This window comes from Formica exsecta, unplaced genomic scaffold (assembly GCF_003651465.1).
Source record: "Formica exsecta isolate Colony F162 unplaced genomic scaffold, ASM365146v1 scaffold82, whole genome shotgun sequence".
Classification (NCBI taxonomy): Eukaryota; Metazoa; Arthropoda; class Insecta; order Hymenoptera; family Formicidae; genus Formica; species Formica exsecta.
In genome coordinates this window covers 1,673,598-1,688,450 of record NW_021853592.1, presented here as the reverse complement: position 1 = coordinate 1,688,450, position 14,853 = coordinate 1,673,598, and the positions used below count along the sequence as shown (strand labels likewise).

The following is a 14,853-nucleotide window of genomic DNA, read 5'->3' as shown; positions in this document are numbered from 1 at the left end:
GTGTCCTAGTTTCTTACATTATCTGAGAATATTTCTCTATGCGTTCGTATCCACATGTTTAGCATGCTCGAACATGTAAACGATGTAATAAGTGCCGTGTAAAAAACAAATCAAAAGCTAATACCATCCGAGGTCGATCCTCTGCGAAAAAAAATAAATGATCGATAACAAGAAAGGCTAGTTCTCCTAAAAGCATAATTGTAGACAAGATAAAACTTGCTCAACCGGCTTCTTGGCCGGTGGAGAGAGGCGCAATGGGGAGAAGGGGGGAGGGGAGGGAGTATTTATAATAAAACATGACTAATCTTTCTCTCTCTTCCTCTCCTCTCTCTCTTTTTTTCTTCCTTTCTCTGTTCCCTCCGGATCCATTTGCCTACATTCCCATACTCCATCCTCCCTCCCCTCTGAGTGCTGTCTCAGCTCATTATCTAAGCTAACAGATGTAGGTATTCACACGATATCGAGTATTTCTAAAACAAACTTGAAACTCTTCTGTATATGTATGTGTGTGTGTGTGTGTGTGTGTGTGTGTGTGTGTGTGTGTGTGTGTGTGTGTGTGTGTGTGTGTGTGTGTGTGTGTGTGTGTGTGTGTGTGTGTGTGTGTGTGTGTGTGTGTGTGTGTGTGTGTGTGTGTGTGTGTGTGTGTGTGTGTGTGTGTGTGTGTGTGTGTGTGTGTGTGTGTGTGTGTGTGTGTGTGTGTGTGTGTGTGTGTGTGTGTGTGTGTGTGTGTGTGTGTGTGTGTGTGTGTGTGTGTGTGTGTGTGTGTGTGTGTGTGTGTGTGTGTGTGTGTGTGTGTGTGTGTGTGTGTGTGTGTGTGTGTGTGTGTGTGTGTGTGTGTGTGTGTGTGTGTGTGTGTGTGTGTGTGTGTGTGTGTGTGTGTGTGTGTGTGTGTGTGTGTGTGTGTGTGTGTGTGTGTGTGTGTGTGTGTGTGTGTGTGTGTGTGTGTGTGTGTGTGTGTGTGTGTGTGTGTGTGTGTGTGTGTGTGTGTGTGTGTGTGTGTGTGTGTGTGTGTGTGTGTGTGTGTGTGTGTGTGTGTGTGTGTGTGTGTGTGTGTGTGTGTGTGTGTGTGTGTGTGTGTGTGTGTGTATGTGTGTGGAGCCATAAATAAATAAGCTAGCTAATTTAAGAATCTCGTAAAATATCTCTGTCACAACTGCGATGAGAAGAGATATTTCCATTCTTCGTCTCTTCTTTTATTGAAGGATCTTTCAAATTGTAATTTATTAATAACAATTTCTTATTTTATTTCATTATCAGTATATATTTTCCTTTTCAATTAATTTTTTTTTGGAGGGGGAGAAATTCAACGCGATTCGATTTCCATATCGCTTTTGTCGAATGATTTTAAAACTAATTGCAATTTATATAAAACGCATATATTACGCATACACACATACACACACAACACACACACACACATATAAAAACTTATGCTGATACTATTTCAATTTTCCCTTTTTAATAATCTAAAAAAAAGATCCTGCACAATAATATATATACTTATTGAATGTTAAAACATATTTTTTTTATAAAATGCATCTGTCGCATATATGTAGGAATAATCTTTATGATTTATTTAATTTTTTGTGACAATTCATAGTTTGTGGCAAGATTAAATTTTCTTTTCACTATCGTTAATTTTTTTCTTCGCTCATTTATTTATTAAGTGCAAATCAATAAAGCTATTATCGAAATATGATCAAATTTTTATCGCACATCTCATCATTAAACTATTAAACTTTTGAAACAATAGCGAATGTTTTTGATACACACTATATGTCTATCAAGTTTTATATGTGGGCAAAGTAAAGAATTTTTCTTTAATGAGAAAATGTAAACTTGTAGTAAAAATATAAATAAAGTATTCGTATTAACGAACTATAAGATAAACGAGCTATACTCTTATAACATATAGTAATATTAAAGTGCGTTTGCGCTCTTATACCTTGAAACTCGATGACTATGTTTACACACTCCTCGAACACATGTTGCCTTAATCGACGTAAGCGATCGCGTTACCAGCAGTTAGTTACAACGAAGATTTTTTACGAACAGCACGATATATAGTATGACATGCTATGCTCGAGATAAATATTTTTGTTGATAATAATTCGTAACATTGCGCAAACGTATTAAAAACTTTTTTACACTTTCGTTTATTTTCGTATATCTGGCACGCATTCTAATATCGTGTGTTTTTCAATTATTGAAACGCAATGAGATATATTGTAATAAATATAAACTTTAAAATATATGAATATATTAAAAAATTTAAGATTTGAAATGGTCTATTTATATATAATTTTTTATGTATTTATATATTTTTATAACACGTGATATAACTTTGGCATTACTACGAGATGTGTATAATTTTTTATATATTTATATATTTTTGTATATAATACGTAATATAATTTTGACATTACTACGAGATATATGATATTTTACTATTAAATTCTTTACTGTTAACAGGGTGTCTACTCAAATCTTTAAAAAAAATTCTCTGAAAATTTCCCAGATTATCTAGATATTTTTGTTCAAAAATTGCAGGTAAAAAGAATATTTTAAAGATTTTTTAGTGCACTTTCTAAAATAAGTTTTCTTTATTGCATGCGTTTTTATTGCTAAATTCTAATGATTAAAAATTACAATAAAGAATATATGTACTGCATATATTCAATATTTTGTTAAAATATTAAAAACAAAAATTCCTGAAATATAATATAAAATTCCATGAAAACTTCCTGATTTCTCCGGGTACAAAAAAAATCCCTGAGAAATCCAGGTTTTCCATTTTTTTTTTTTTTTTTTTCAGGGAATATATATATAGACACCCTGTGTAAAAGAACAACAAGCGAAATTTACTTCTTTTACCTTAGATACATCCGTCGTGACTTTTTCCTATTCCGTCTTCAATTATCGTGATTCGAAGAGATCATTACGTTACGAAATTACAACGTTACTAAACAGTTTAGTCCATAAATGGAAAACGTGTTATTCAAAAAAATGAGAAATGGCCGTTTGCCTCAACCTTCCGAGACGCTCGCTCTGCTGCCCCCCTTGGAAACTATCCTACATATCCCCTTCCTCCAAATCAGCCATCATTTTACTATGTATCTCCTCTGCTACCTACCTCTCTCACAGTCTCGCTTATAAGTATTCTTTTTCCCTCTCTGTACCGCACCACCGATCCCTCCAACCAACACTCGCGTAGTAGTACCGTCTTCCCCCTCGTCGTGGAACTTGGGGTCCCCCCCACCATCGCCGACTGCAGCGAGCCAATGTACCCGGAATCATTGCCGCGCCGACCATCGTGTGGAGTGTGCGCGTCCGTCTTGTCACCGTTATTATTTATCGTTGTTTTCGGAGTGCATTCCCCGGACTAACGAAAAGTAGTGCCGCGTCGTGTCACATATATACATATACATTGCGTGCTCATGCTACCCTAACCTTACTACTACTACTCACTGTCTCATTGCTCAGTAGTGAGTGATCCGCAGTGTTGTGATCGTACATACTCGTAAGAATCAAATGTCGATCAGGAAATTCTCTAATCTACCACGGATACGCGGATTCAAGTGTGCTTCTCCTAAACGCGTCTCCTCTCGAGATTCTGACTGCTTTGTTTAGTGAGTGCGAGTAAACGAGGTTATATCTCACGTGCCGTGAGCCGGATTTTGCGCCGGTAAGTGATACGTTTTAACATTGATTTTAGTTAATACGATTGGTGTTGTATGATTTGAAATGGGACAACATTATAAGACGAAGGGAGTCCATTATACGTGTACATATTGTGCGAGACGCATTATGTACAAATCGTATCTTTCTAGCAATTATGCATTAGCGGATTGCTCATTGCGTCACGTGGCGCCATCTCAAGGATCTAACGTCAAACGCAATGACAGTACAGAACTTCCCAAATGTACGAGACGGTTGCGAAAAATTTTTCTTATTTTTTCATCATTATCGATCGACATTTTTGCTTTCACATGATGGTAAATTCCAACATAATTTAATTGGTTTGTAGACGATTAAATCGAATACATTGTAAATGATTGAAAATGAACAATGGAAGATGATTTATACGAACGATTCTTATCCGTTATTCCATTTTAAATAAGTTATGGCCACTCGTTAATAATAGAAATAAACTGCGCGAATTTTTACTTTAGAACATATATTGCACACATATACAATAGTTAAGGCTTAATCACTTGATTTATTGTTTGACTAACATAAATATTTTTCAACCGAGTTTAAGTTGAACAGATCTTTCTGTTATCTAATTAAAGTCGCATATTTAATCGCTTTATACTTTCAAGGCGTATATTATAATGAATTGCCCCAACGATTGTAATTAATAATGATTTGCGACACGAGATTGCATAACAACACATTAATTCTTAATAATAGATAATAATAGTAGACCATCGGTTAGGTAATTTACAATAATTTTTTGTTAATTAGACGAAGCGTACTTGAAATAATACGCATATATATTTGAATATTCTCGCAGAATTGTTCGCCAAGAAATAAATAAAATAAGAGTATCTAACGATGCATTCAAAATGTAATAAAAAGATTATATTTATATGTGCCTGTAAGCGACTTGCTTGGTTGGAAACGGTTTAATTAGTATAACTTAGCGCGACTATTTACCGTTCTATAATGTATAATGCGACTCGGAATGTCCTTGCAGCAATATAAATTTGCAACGCAAATGCTGATGCAAATCAAATTCGCGTTATCTTAATCATATCGAAATAAACAATATTTTTTCACATGTTCAAGAAAACGCATAAATTTTAAAATAAATATTCTCTTTATTTCAATATAAATATTCTTATTGATTTAACAAAGAAATAATCGAATTGATATACGAACAAAAATAATTGTAATCAGACATATACATAGTAAGCATTACGTAAAATAATACACACACATACAAATGTAATTACACAGCATACATACAATAGGCAACACGACAAAACTAGAAGCAACTTCACATATTTCAAAAAAAAAATCATGTTTCTATAAAAATGATTCATTATCTATTATTTGCCATTTACATACGTGGTATTCTTTCTTATATAATTCATATATGCTAACATATTTGAAATAAGAACCATTATATATATATATAAAATAATGTATACTATATTAAATTTTGCTTATAGTGATGGAAGCACAAATATATATATAGTAATACAGAAAGATAGGTAAATTTTCATTATCTCATAACGAGATTGAAACGGGAGTAATTTTGAATTCTCAGGCAGTTTGCGGTTTGTCCTTGCGGTTTCCAGCAAAGTCAGCAAAACAAAAAAACACAAATATTTTACTTGTGATTATACGAAATTTTATATACTGGTCATTTAAATTTGTTTCGCAATTATTTATTGATTTAGTAATATCGATCACAGCTCTATAATTTGCTATATAATATCGATTATGCCGGAAATGAATATGTTTACCCTCGAATATCGCGCTGATTAACAAACTGACGTTTATGATTTAGCAAATTATTTTGACAGATATATCGATTGTAAAACGTGCAGAATGTAAAAACAAGACAGTTTATTAAAATAATTATTAATAAATAAGTGATAATACCACGTATATAATTTGTTAAGGATTATATACAGTTCATAGTGTTCGCATTCAATATAATTTTTTTTTAATTACATTCTAATCTAATACTACTTTTTAAATTCCAAAAAATTTTTTGGTTCTTCCACCTTTATTATATACGCGCCTAAAATTCAGATTAATAAATATTCATTAATGTTTGTTTAGTCGTTCGATGAAAATTAGCAGTTTTAGAGAACGTATTCTTTAAAATGATTATTCAGTCTCTTGTTTTATTATTCCATTACACGGCATTCATATAAAGGATTATTATCGAAGAACTGGATCCGTTTCATAATAGATGTGTTTCAAAAGATAGATGATTTTATTGTTCTCAATATTGTGTACCGCACAGCTATTATCCGACAAATACATACGTAGTCTGTAGATAAATGAGATTACTTTGCATACATTATGTCGAAAAGTCATCAAATAATTTGATTATACCGAAAATATTTTTATCAACATGTGTGTGTCGCGCGCGCGCGCGTGTATGTGCGTAGAAGTCAAAGGAGGTAATAAAAACCCAGAAATAACTCAGTTACGTCATAGCAATATAGCGTAAGAATTGGAACTTACTCTTTTACCAAATATTATCTGCTTCCTAAATTAACTGTTCATTTCTTAAATAATATTTTACAAACATACTACGCGCGAGACATAAATTAAACCTGTAACTGTATATTACACGAAATATAATCATAAAACTAACGAGCTTGCTTTAGCAGAAGTTGCTTCTCCGAACTGTTTTGAATTAGATTTTATTGCAAATAACGAGAGCTGTTTACTATCACCGTTAATGTCATAGGGTATTAGTTCTACTATGCTATGCACGTTAGAAAATGTATTATATCGTATGAAATATCTAGTCAATTATAATAAATGTCATGTAACATGCAACGAATATAGGTTTTTTAAATTTAAACTCTGCATTCGCTTAAAAAAAAATTAAATATAAAAAGCGATATTTCTATCGTATGTAGTACATATAAATTGGACTTATATATTCCGAGCTTTAATTACAGGGAATAATCGTTTGAAATGTCAAAAGAAAGAATTAAAATTTTTTTTTATTATTCATTTATGTAGTGTAGAATTTCTCGTGAGAAAATAACGTGAGGAAGGAAAGAGCAACGAGATAACGCGATAACATATTGTCATATCCAAGAGAGTATTTTGTTCTATTTTTACTATAATTAAAAAGTTAAGAAACGTAGCATTCGATTGTTTGTAGTTGTATTGATCAAAATTTAGAAAAAAATTTTTTTAATTCTAAATTTAAAAAAAAAAATTAAAAATTTTGTAATTTAAAAAAAAATTAAAAAGAAAAGGGAATGGAATAAAACGAGCGCTTTATTGGGAAGAAAATTTACTTTGAAGCGAATCGTTGACGATGCTAAGAACTGGTCTTGGGTCTCACCATCTGGAATATGGGTGCTCCTCGACCACCTTTCCTCGTCTGCAGCAACATGCGGCATAACGATTTTGAATCATGGACAGGTGCGGATATAAACCGAGCACTAAACCAGACTTTTGATCAAATTCTTACCCCGATTTTGTTGTTACCGTTTGGCTGTATTTTTCACTATCCAATTATATAATTATGCAAGTGTCATACATTCTTTTATCAATAAAATCTAGCTTCTTGGCATAACTCTCATAATGGAAAGTGTTCATATTTGAAAAAAGAGAGTTGGAAGATGTGTTGTGAGATACTCTTGATTGAAATAAATATCTGAGAAATAAGCCGTTAAGGATATACAGAATATGTGTTATACAAAATCAAGTTTACATACGCATACACACAAAACTTGTTTTCGTTTCAGTAAGTATTATTTTTTTAAAATTAGTAAATATTGTTTATAGGCTTAATGGGTATTAGTAATAGTAATAGTAATAGTAGGCATTCATAGGCACATTTAATGAACGTAGATAGATATTATTATATTATATGACAGATTATTATTGATACATATGACAGATTAAAATTATATGATAAATATTTTATTATATTGCTATGTAGTATTACTGGGGGCATTGATAGATATCGTGGAGCATTATTTTTAAAATTGTTAAACGCATTTTGCAGATTGAGAATATAGAAAAGATATTCTTACTAGTAAACATAAGAGAATGAGTGGATATTAATATAGAGCATTATGTCAAAAATAATCATTCTATTATACCGCGTAATTATATGGCATTGATCGATTCTCTGTCGTATATTTTTAAATGACAGAAAAAAAAGGAAAATTAATAATAATAGTAAAAGTAGAAAATGATATGCTATATATTGGAAGTCGATTAGTAATAATAAGAAGTTATGTATTATCACTTTGTATATAGAACTCATGTCATTTGCCAAAATTTAATAATTATCATATACGTTAAAAATGAAAGTAAATAGAGAAGTAAATTTACGAAGATCTTGCGAGCTTTTGAAACGAAACAAAATAAAAACAAAACTTATAAAATAGAAAATTGAAAGAGGGGGAAGAAAAAAAAATACGGAGAGTATCTTTTCCCAACAAACGAGTAACAGCAGGCAGGTCGAGAGAAGTGGTTTCACAATGGAACCCCTTACATCTAAAACGGTTATACACGCAGGTAGATTCGCTGTTGCTAGGCTATAAAGTGTCCATTGTGTTTCTCATCATAAGAACACGCTATGACTCAAAATTGTGGCTTTTTAGTTACGTTTTATTTCCTAGTACTTGTTATTTTCAACGTTCTAATTACCGAACGTTTTAATAATTTTTTTAAATTTTAAATCCATATCTTTCTATAGTTTTTTTTTTTATATTATATGCGAAGATAATTTTTGAAAGTATTGTAAATGATGAAAGTGATGGTATTCGCTATGAATTTTACAAAAATAGCGCAATATATAGTAGAAAGCAAATAGTGAAAGAGAAGTCAGAATTAGGTTAATTTCCATAGCATAAATTTAATTTACATAGCAAATCATATAATATACATATAGAGAAGATTGCGATATACTACTGATATTTTTTATTATTATTTTCAGAATGTTTCGAACTATTTTTCTTATTTTAAATGTTGCAACCACGAATAGCAAATATTTATATAATTTAAATAAAAAAACAGGTTTCTGAAATAAAATATCTTAATTTTTTTTTTTTTTAATTTGATTTCTTTTCCATTTAGAAATTAGGTACAAAAAGTGTTTGTAACTCGGGACGATAAATATAATAACCTTTAGAAAATTATCTTTTCAAGAAAAACTGAAAAAACAAATTACAATTAATATAAATAAAATTTAAGATGCTACGTCTGTGTAGCATCTTTTTTTTAATTATATTATTTCTCAATAACGAGTAATCAGTAACTCAGTAAATCATTAGGTCGATTTTGTCGGTTGCACTTTCCATCTCCTTGTGTTCCTCGTCTTTCTTGAATTTTAGTGAGTTCCATTGTTTCCATTGTCTTATCATTGCATTTTTCTTCAAGAATATATTATTTCTTTAGCTTTATGCAGGATGACATTTTTGTAATGTCTTACTGTTGCGTCTGTGAAGTTTCTTACCGGCTAGAATTGATTAGGGGACTCGCCTTGAATTTTGTTAACAGTTACTGAAGATGATCCAAAAAGAGAACGAAATGTTTAATTAAAAGATTTTTTATGAAGATATTTATTCGTGCTTTTTCTGCATTTAGCTCTCATTAGCCTGTTTCTTTTTTCTCTTTTTTATATTATTTTTTAGAAATTTTTTACTTATTTTTAATACTATCTACTTTCAAAATCTGTAACTCTTTTTTTAATGTCCTGCATATTGATTACATATGTACTCAGCTGCTTGCTATCTATGTTAGATGGATCGATTATGCTATGCCGTGCTATGGCTAAGTTTGATATGCGATGAGACATTTATAAGGAGAAGAAGAAAGCAAGTCTTTACAATTGCACAGGAACCTTTATTGAAATATATTCCGTTTACGCATGTGATTGTAGCTTTTTATACTTCTCCTTCTTATTTTTTTTTTCTTCTTTCTTTCTTGTATTTCTTTCTCTTTTTTCTCCTTCTCTCTTCTCTCTCCCTCTCTCTGTTTTCTTTCTTTCTCCCCTCTCTCTCTATCTTCGATCGTCTTAATCTATCTCTCCACTTCTTTTTTCTCTCTTTCTCTCTTTCACACATAACACACAAATACACAATACATTCATTCGAATGGACCACGACATTGGTTTTTGACATAACCATCTGTCGCAATATCCTGCTGGTTGATTAACACGATACGAATAATTTGTATTCTTAATTTTTTTCCTGCTCAAGCCATTCTTCTTCAATGATTTTGGTTTGATTAATATAATGACTTTATTAGCGACAATACCAAGTATTTCCCATGACAAATGAAAGTTAATGAGAAAAAATTGTGAAAACATTTTTTCTTTTATATAACACCGTATTTCATAAGATCTAAAATTATAGCCTTATTTCTCTCTTTCTTTTTTTCTCTCTCGAGCATGATTGGAAATTAGTCGTTTAATAAGTAACTGACGATGTAAATTATTATCGCAATAAGAAACGTTTGAATCCATAAACAGGATATTAATCCCGTTTTAGAAAGGTTAAGATAACATGTATTTTTAAAACAATGTTTAGCGAAGCATTAGTCATCTCTCACGCATTATATTATTGACCAGCTACAAGCATATAATAAAAACGGGTTTTTTTTTTTATGATCACGAAAGTTTGCTTCTTCGGATGATATTGTTTTTAGTCGCAATTAATCTTTTTTAAAAAGGACAATTAGAAAAAATTCATTGTTATTTTTTTCTTAAAAATTTTTAAACAAAATATTTGATATTACAATATTTGGAATATCATATGTGATTTTCTATCAAGTCGTATACAATTTCTATCAAAAGATTTCTGGATTAGATCGTTAAATCTCTCATATGATTCTTATCTCTTTTCTACCGAAGGGAACTGAAGACAATCAACACTGATCGTCAGCTATAAAGCACTACTATAAAGAGATAACTATTCTTCGCAATTTTGAGTCATGATCTCATAATGACGTATGCACGCGACATTCCACGCGAGTTTAACGCAATTAACTCATCGTATTTAATAACTCGAAGCACAATACTCTAAGCGGAGCTTTTCATTACTTGACAAACTGTAACAAAATTAGCTGTAGATATATAAGATCACTTTAGATAATCTACGTGTTATAACAAAATTTGAGAATTTTCTATTTATAATTTTATATATCATATTACAGACAAAACATGAAAAATTATATAAAATATACATTTATATAAAACACACATATAAAAAAGTTTAATCAACATCATTTGAAAAGATCTCGATATATATTATATTATAAAGTATAAGAATATATGTATAACGAAAAATAAAGATCTCCGTTTAAAAACTTCAAGATAATTTTGACGTAACCATGACCCTTCATCTAAGATCAAGCAAACATCATTATGTGTATTACATTTCTTTTTAATTACTTCAACTTTTTCTAACCGCGGATAATAATCCGTAAGTTTCGTAGAAGATTAATTATGAAAGCAAATAATTGTGTACGGGACACAAATTTTTCTTGCTGCGATATCAAATATTAAAATAATATTTATGTACTTTATTTGAATTTACGTTGAGAGGGCAGAAAGGCACTATTATTAAAATATATATATAGGCAAAATGAGAAGTGTGATGTGGGAATTGAATAGCTCAGTGATAAGGATAGTCGGCAAGCAAAAGGATTAGCTTCGATTCCTGATTTAGCCTGATTTAGATTTTGCGTAAATATTTTTGTAGCTTATGCTTCTTAAGGAGAAGCGTTTGTTAAAAATGAATCTTGAATTGAGATTGTCTCAAATTCCCGTCACTGTCAGACCGCTGAAGTTTTCAAGAGCATCCTTAACGTTTTTACACGTAAGCGCCGGTTGTCTATAATATCGGGTTACTGTCTCCGAAGGATCAGGTATTCTGCGCCCACCCACGGTTTGTCTCCGTGCACTACGTACGCTGCGCGAGGGCGTCGATATTTCTTCGTCTTCTTCCAAACTATCGTCGTCACCTTTCTCTTGCTCTTCACTCTGTCGCGTCTTTTTTTAACACTTCTTTAAATCTAGTTCGTAATGTCGCGTTATTACCGGTCATCTTGAGAGCTAGTTTCCGCAAGCGGACCTTTAATTCATTTTTCGATAACGCATCTACGTTATTATCCTCGTCTTTTTCCTCTTCTTCATCGTCTTCGCCATATTCTTCTTTTCGTCTTTGGTGGTCTAACAATAAGTCGCGCTTCTGCTGGTCCGCTTTCCGTCGGCGCACAGCGTGCTCTTTGCATCGTTTCTCGCTACCCGCGATCTTTCCTTCAGTACCGCTTAACTTCCAGTGATCTCGAGACCCTCATCCCTTCGAGATCTCGTCTTTTCTCGTCCATGGACATTGAGTCAACTTCTTTGTGATTGTCATTTCGCTCATCGTTATGCCTGAAATTTTGCATATCTTTTGAAATATAATAAAATGTAAAATATATGAATTTTGTGAGTTTGCAGTCGACTTCTTATATAAATATCAACATTTGTTACATAGATAAAAAAAAAGTGCAAAAAATCTTACCAATATTCTTTAAGAAAATTTGAAAAATAATTACAAATATAACGTAGAGATAAAATTCAAATGTTAAATAAATCCGTAAATGCATCTTGCATACAATCCTTGTTTCTAAAGGACTAATCTATTCTATAAACAAATCCTGCATGTAATTCTTATTGTTTCTAAAGGTATAATATATTCTATAAATATATCTTACATGCAGTCCTTGTTTTCAAAGGATCAGTTTATTCCGTAAACATATCCTGCATATATTTCACGAGTTATCTTGCACGTAAGAGCAGATTCTATATATTTGTATAGCCAATAAAATTATTTTGTAATGGTACAATGTTTTCTTGCTGCTTTTGAGAGGACAATCCATTTTGCAAAGTTTATTCCGTAAATAAATTGTATATTCTCTTGTTGCTTTCAAAGGAATAATCTACTCCGTGAACGAATGTTGCGTGTAAATCAGCAGAATGTGTAATGAAGCACAAATTATATGCTTTAACATCTATTCCTTTATTGTACTGTAATGTTACTTGAGATACAAATATTACGAATAAAATTAAGGATATGCTAAATATAATATATGTATAATTGTTTCTCGTGTCAAATGTATACGTGTGCATGTGAGAGTATATCCTAGCTTTATATCTTAGCTTTATTTGTGTGTGTGTGTGTGTGTGTGTAATACTTATATCTCAAGAATCATTACAATACAGAAGTAAATATTAATTTTTTGTAGATGCATATATCTAGATTAGTTAAATGAAATCTTATAATACATTTCATTCAGTCGACTTCTTATATAAATATCAACATTTGTTACATAGATAAAAAAAAAGTGCAAAAAATCTTACCAATATTCTTTAAGAAAATTTGAAAAATAATTACAAATATAACGTAGAGATAAAATTCAAATGTTAAATAAATCCGTAAATGCATCTTGCATACAATCCTTGTTTCTAAAGGACTAATCTATTCTATAAACAAATCCTGCATGTAATTCTTATTGTTTCTAAAGGTATAATATATTCTATAAATATATCTTACATGCAGTCCTTGTTTTCAAAGGATCAGTTTATTCCGTAAACATATCCTGCATATATTTCACGAGTTATCTTGCACGTAAGAGCAGATTCTATATATTTGTATAGCCAATAAAATTATTTTGTAATGGTACAATGTTTTCTTGCTGCTTTTGAGAGGACAATCCATTTTGCAAAGTTTATTCCGTAAATAAATTGTATATTCTCTTGTTGCTTTCAAAGGAATAATCTACTCCGTGAACGAATGTTGCGTGTAAATCAGCAGAATGTGTAATGAAGCACAAATTATATGCTTTAACATCTATTCCTTTATTGTACTGTAATGTTACTTGAGATACAAATATTACGAATAAAATTAAGGATATGCTAAATATAATATATGTATAATTGTTTCTCGTGTCAAATGTATACGTGTGCATGTGAGAGTATATCCTAGCTTTATATCTTAGCTTTATTTGTGTATGTGTGTGTGTAATACTTATATCTCAACAATCATTACAATACAGAAGTAAATATTAATTTTGTGTAGATGCATATATCTAGATTAGTTAAATGAAATCTTATAATACATTTCATTTTATTTATCTTATAATAAGTATATTAAAGTACTTCATTAACGTTTTGAAGACAAATTAGGGAAACATAGAATCAATAAGAATTAAATTAGATTGCATCACTTAAAAGTGTTTTTGCTGATTTGCAAGCAGAGTTTATTTAAGAGTTTCTTCTCTTTTTCCCTCTTAGTCCCTCTCCTTTCTCTCCCCTTCTTTCCTTCCTCTCTCCTCACCCTCCCCTTTTGCTCTCTCCCCCTCTTTTTCTCCCTCTCCCTTTTTACCCTCTCCTTTATCTCCCCTCTCTCTTTCTCCCTCCTCCCTTTCTCCCTCCATTCCTCTTCTCTCTTTCTCCCTACTCTCCTTTTTTCTCTTACCCTCTCTCCATCTCTATCTTTTTTTCTCTTTTTCTCTTCCTTTCTACCTTCTTCACTTATTCTTTCTTTCTGTCTCTTGTTAATCTGCATGCAAGATTCGTATAGAGAAAATATTATTCCTTTAGAAGCAGTAAAAACTGTATGCAAGATTTTTTTACAGAACAAACTTTGCACAATAGATTTGCAATGAAAGAACGTTTTTTTTCAAAAGTAGCAAGAAAACATTTTATTATTACAAAACAACTTATATTGTATAACTGCGGAGAAAACAGAAATAAATTTAATTGATGAAATTCTTATATTCTTATAAGAATAGAACCTATCTTTCAATGCAAGATACCTTCAATGTAATAGAAATCAATATCACCTCTCAGCAGCGTTCTGACTGATCTGTATGCAAAGTTATTTATGAAATAAATTATTTTTTGATGCTTTTTTTATAAGACTGACTGTAAAAAGAAGATTTATTTACGGAATAGATCATTTCTTTATAAACGGGAAGGATTGTATGTAAGATACATTTACGAGGAATAGAGATTGATTTTTTTTTACATAGTAAAAACTTGTCTGGGAGAAATACTGCGTTGATGATTTATTAATAATAAATAACTACTATTTTGATGTGATATAACAAGTATCGTAAATATAATTTTATTTGATAATTTTG

The 14,853-nt window shown here is 31.2% G+C and overlaps 1 protein-coding gene and 1 long non-coding RNA gene across 2 annotated transcripts in view; one reads left to right on the top strand and one right to left on the bottom strand.

The window, feature by feature from the left end:
- Nucleotides 1-3,685, bottom strand: part of LOC115244564 — a 42,819-nt gene extending 39,134 nt beyond the window's left edge. Inside the window, exon 1 of the long non-coding RNA XR_003885395.1 lies at nucleotides 2,875-3,685. This is a non-coding gene — a long non-coding RNA (uncharacterized LOC115244564). The remainder of the gene's footprint in view (nucleotides 1-2,874) is intronic.
- Nucleotides 1-14,853, top strand: part of LOC115244563 (putative mediator of RNA polymerase II transcription subunit 26) — an 80,258-nt gene that overhangs the window by 46,905 nt on the left and 18,500 nt on the right. The gene's annotated exons all lie outside the window — the stretch shown is intronic.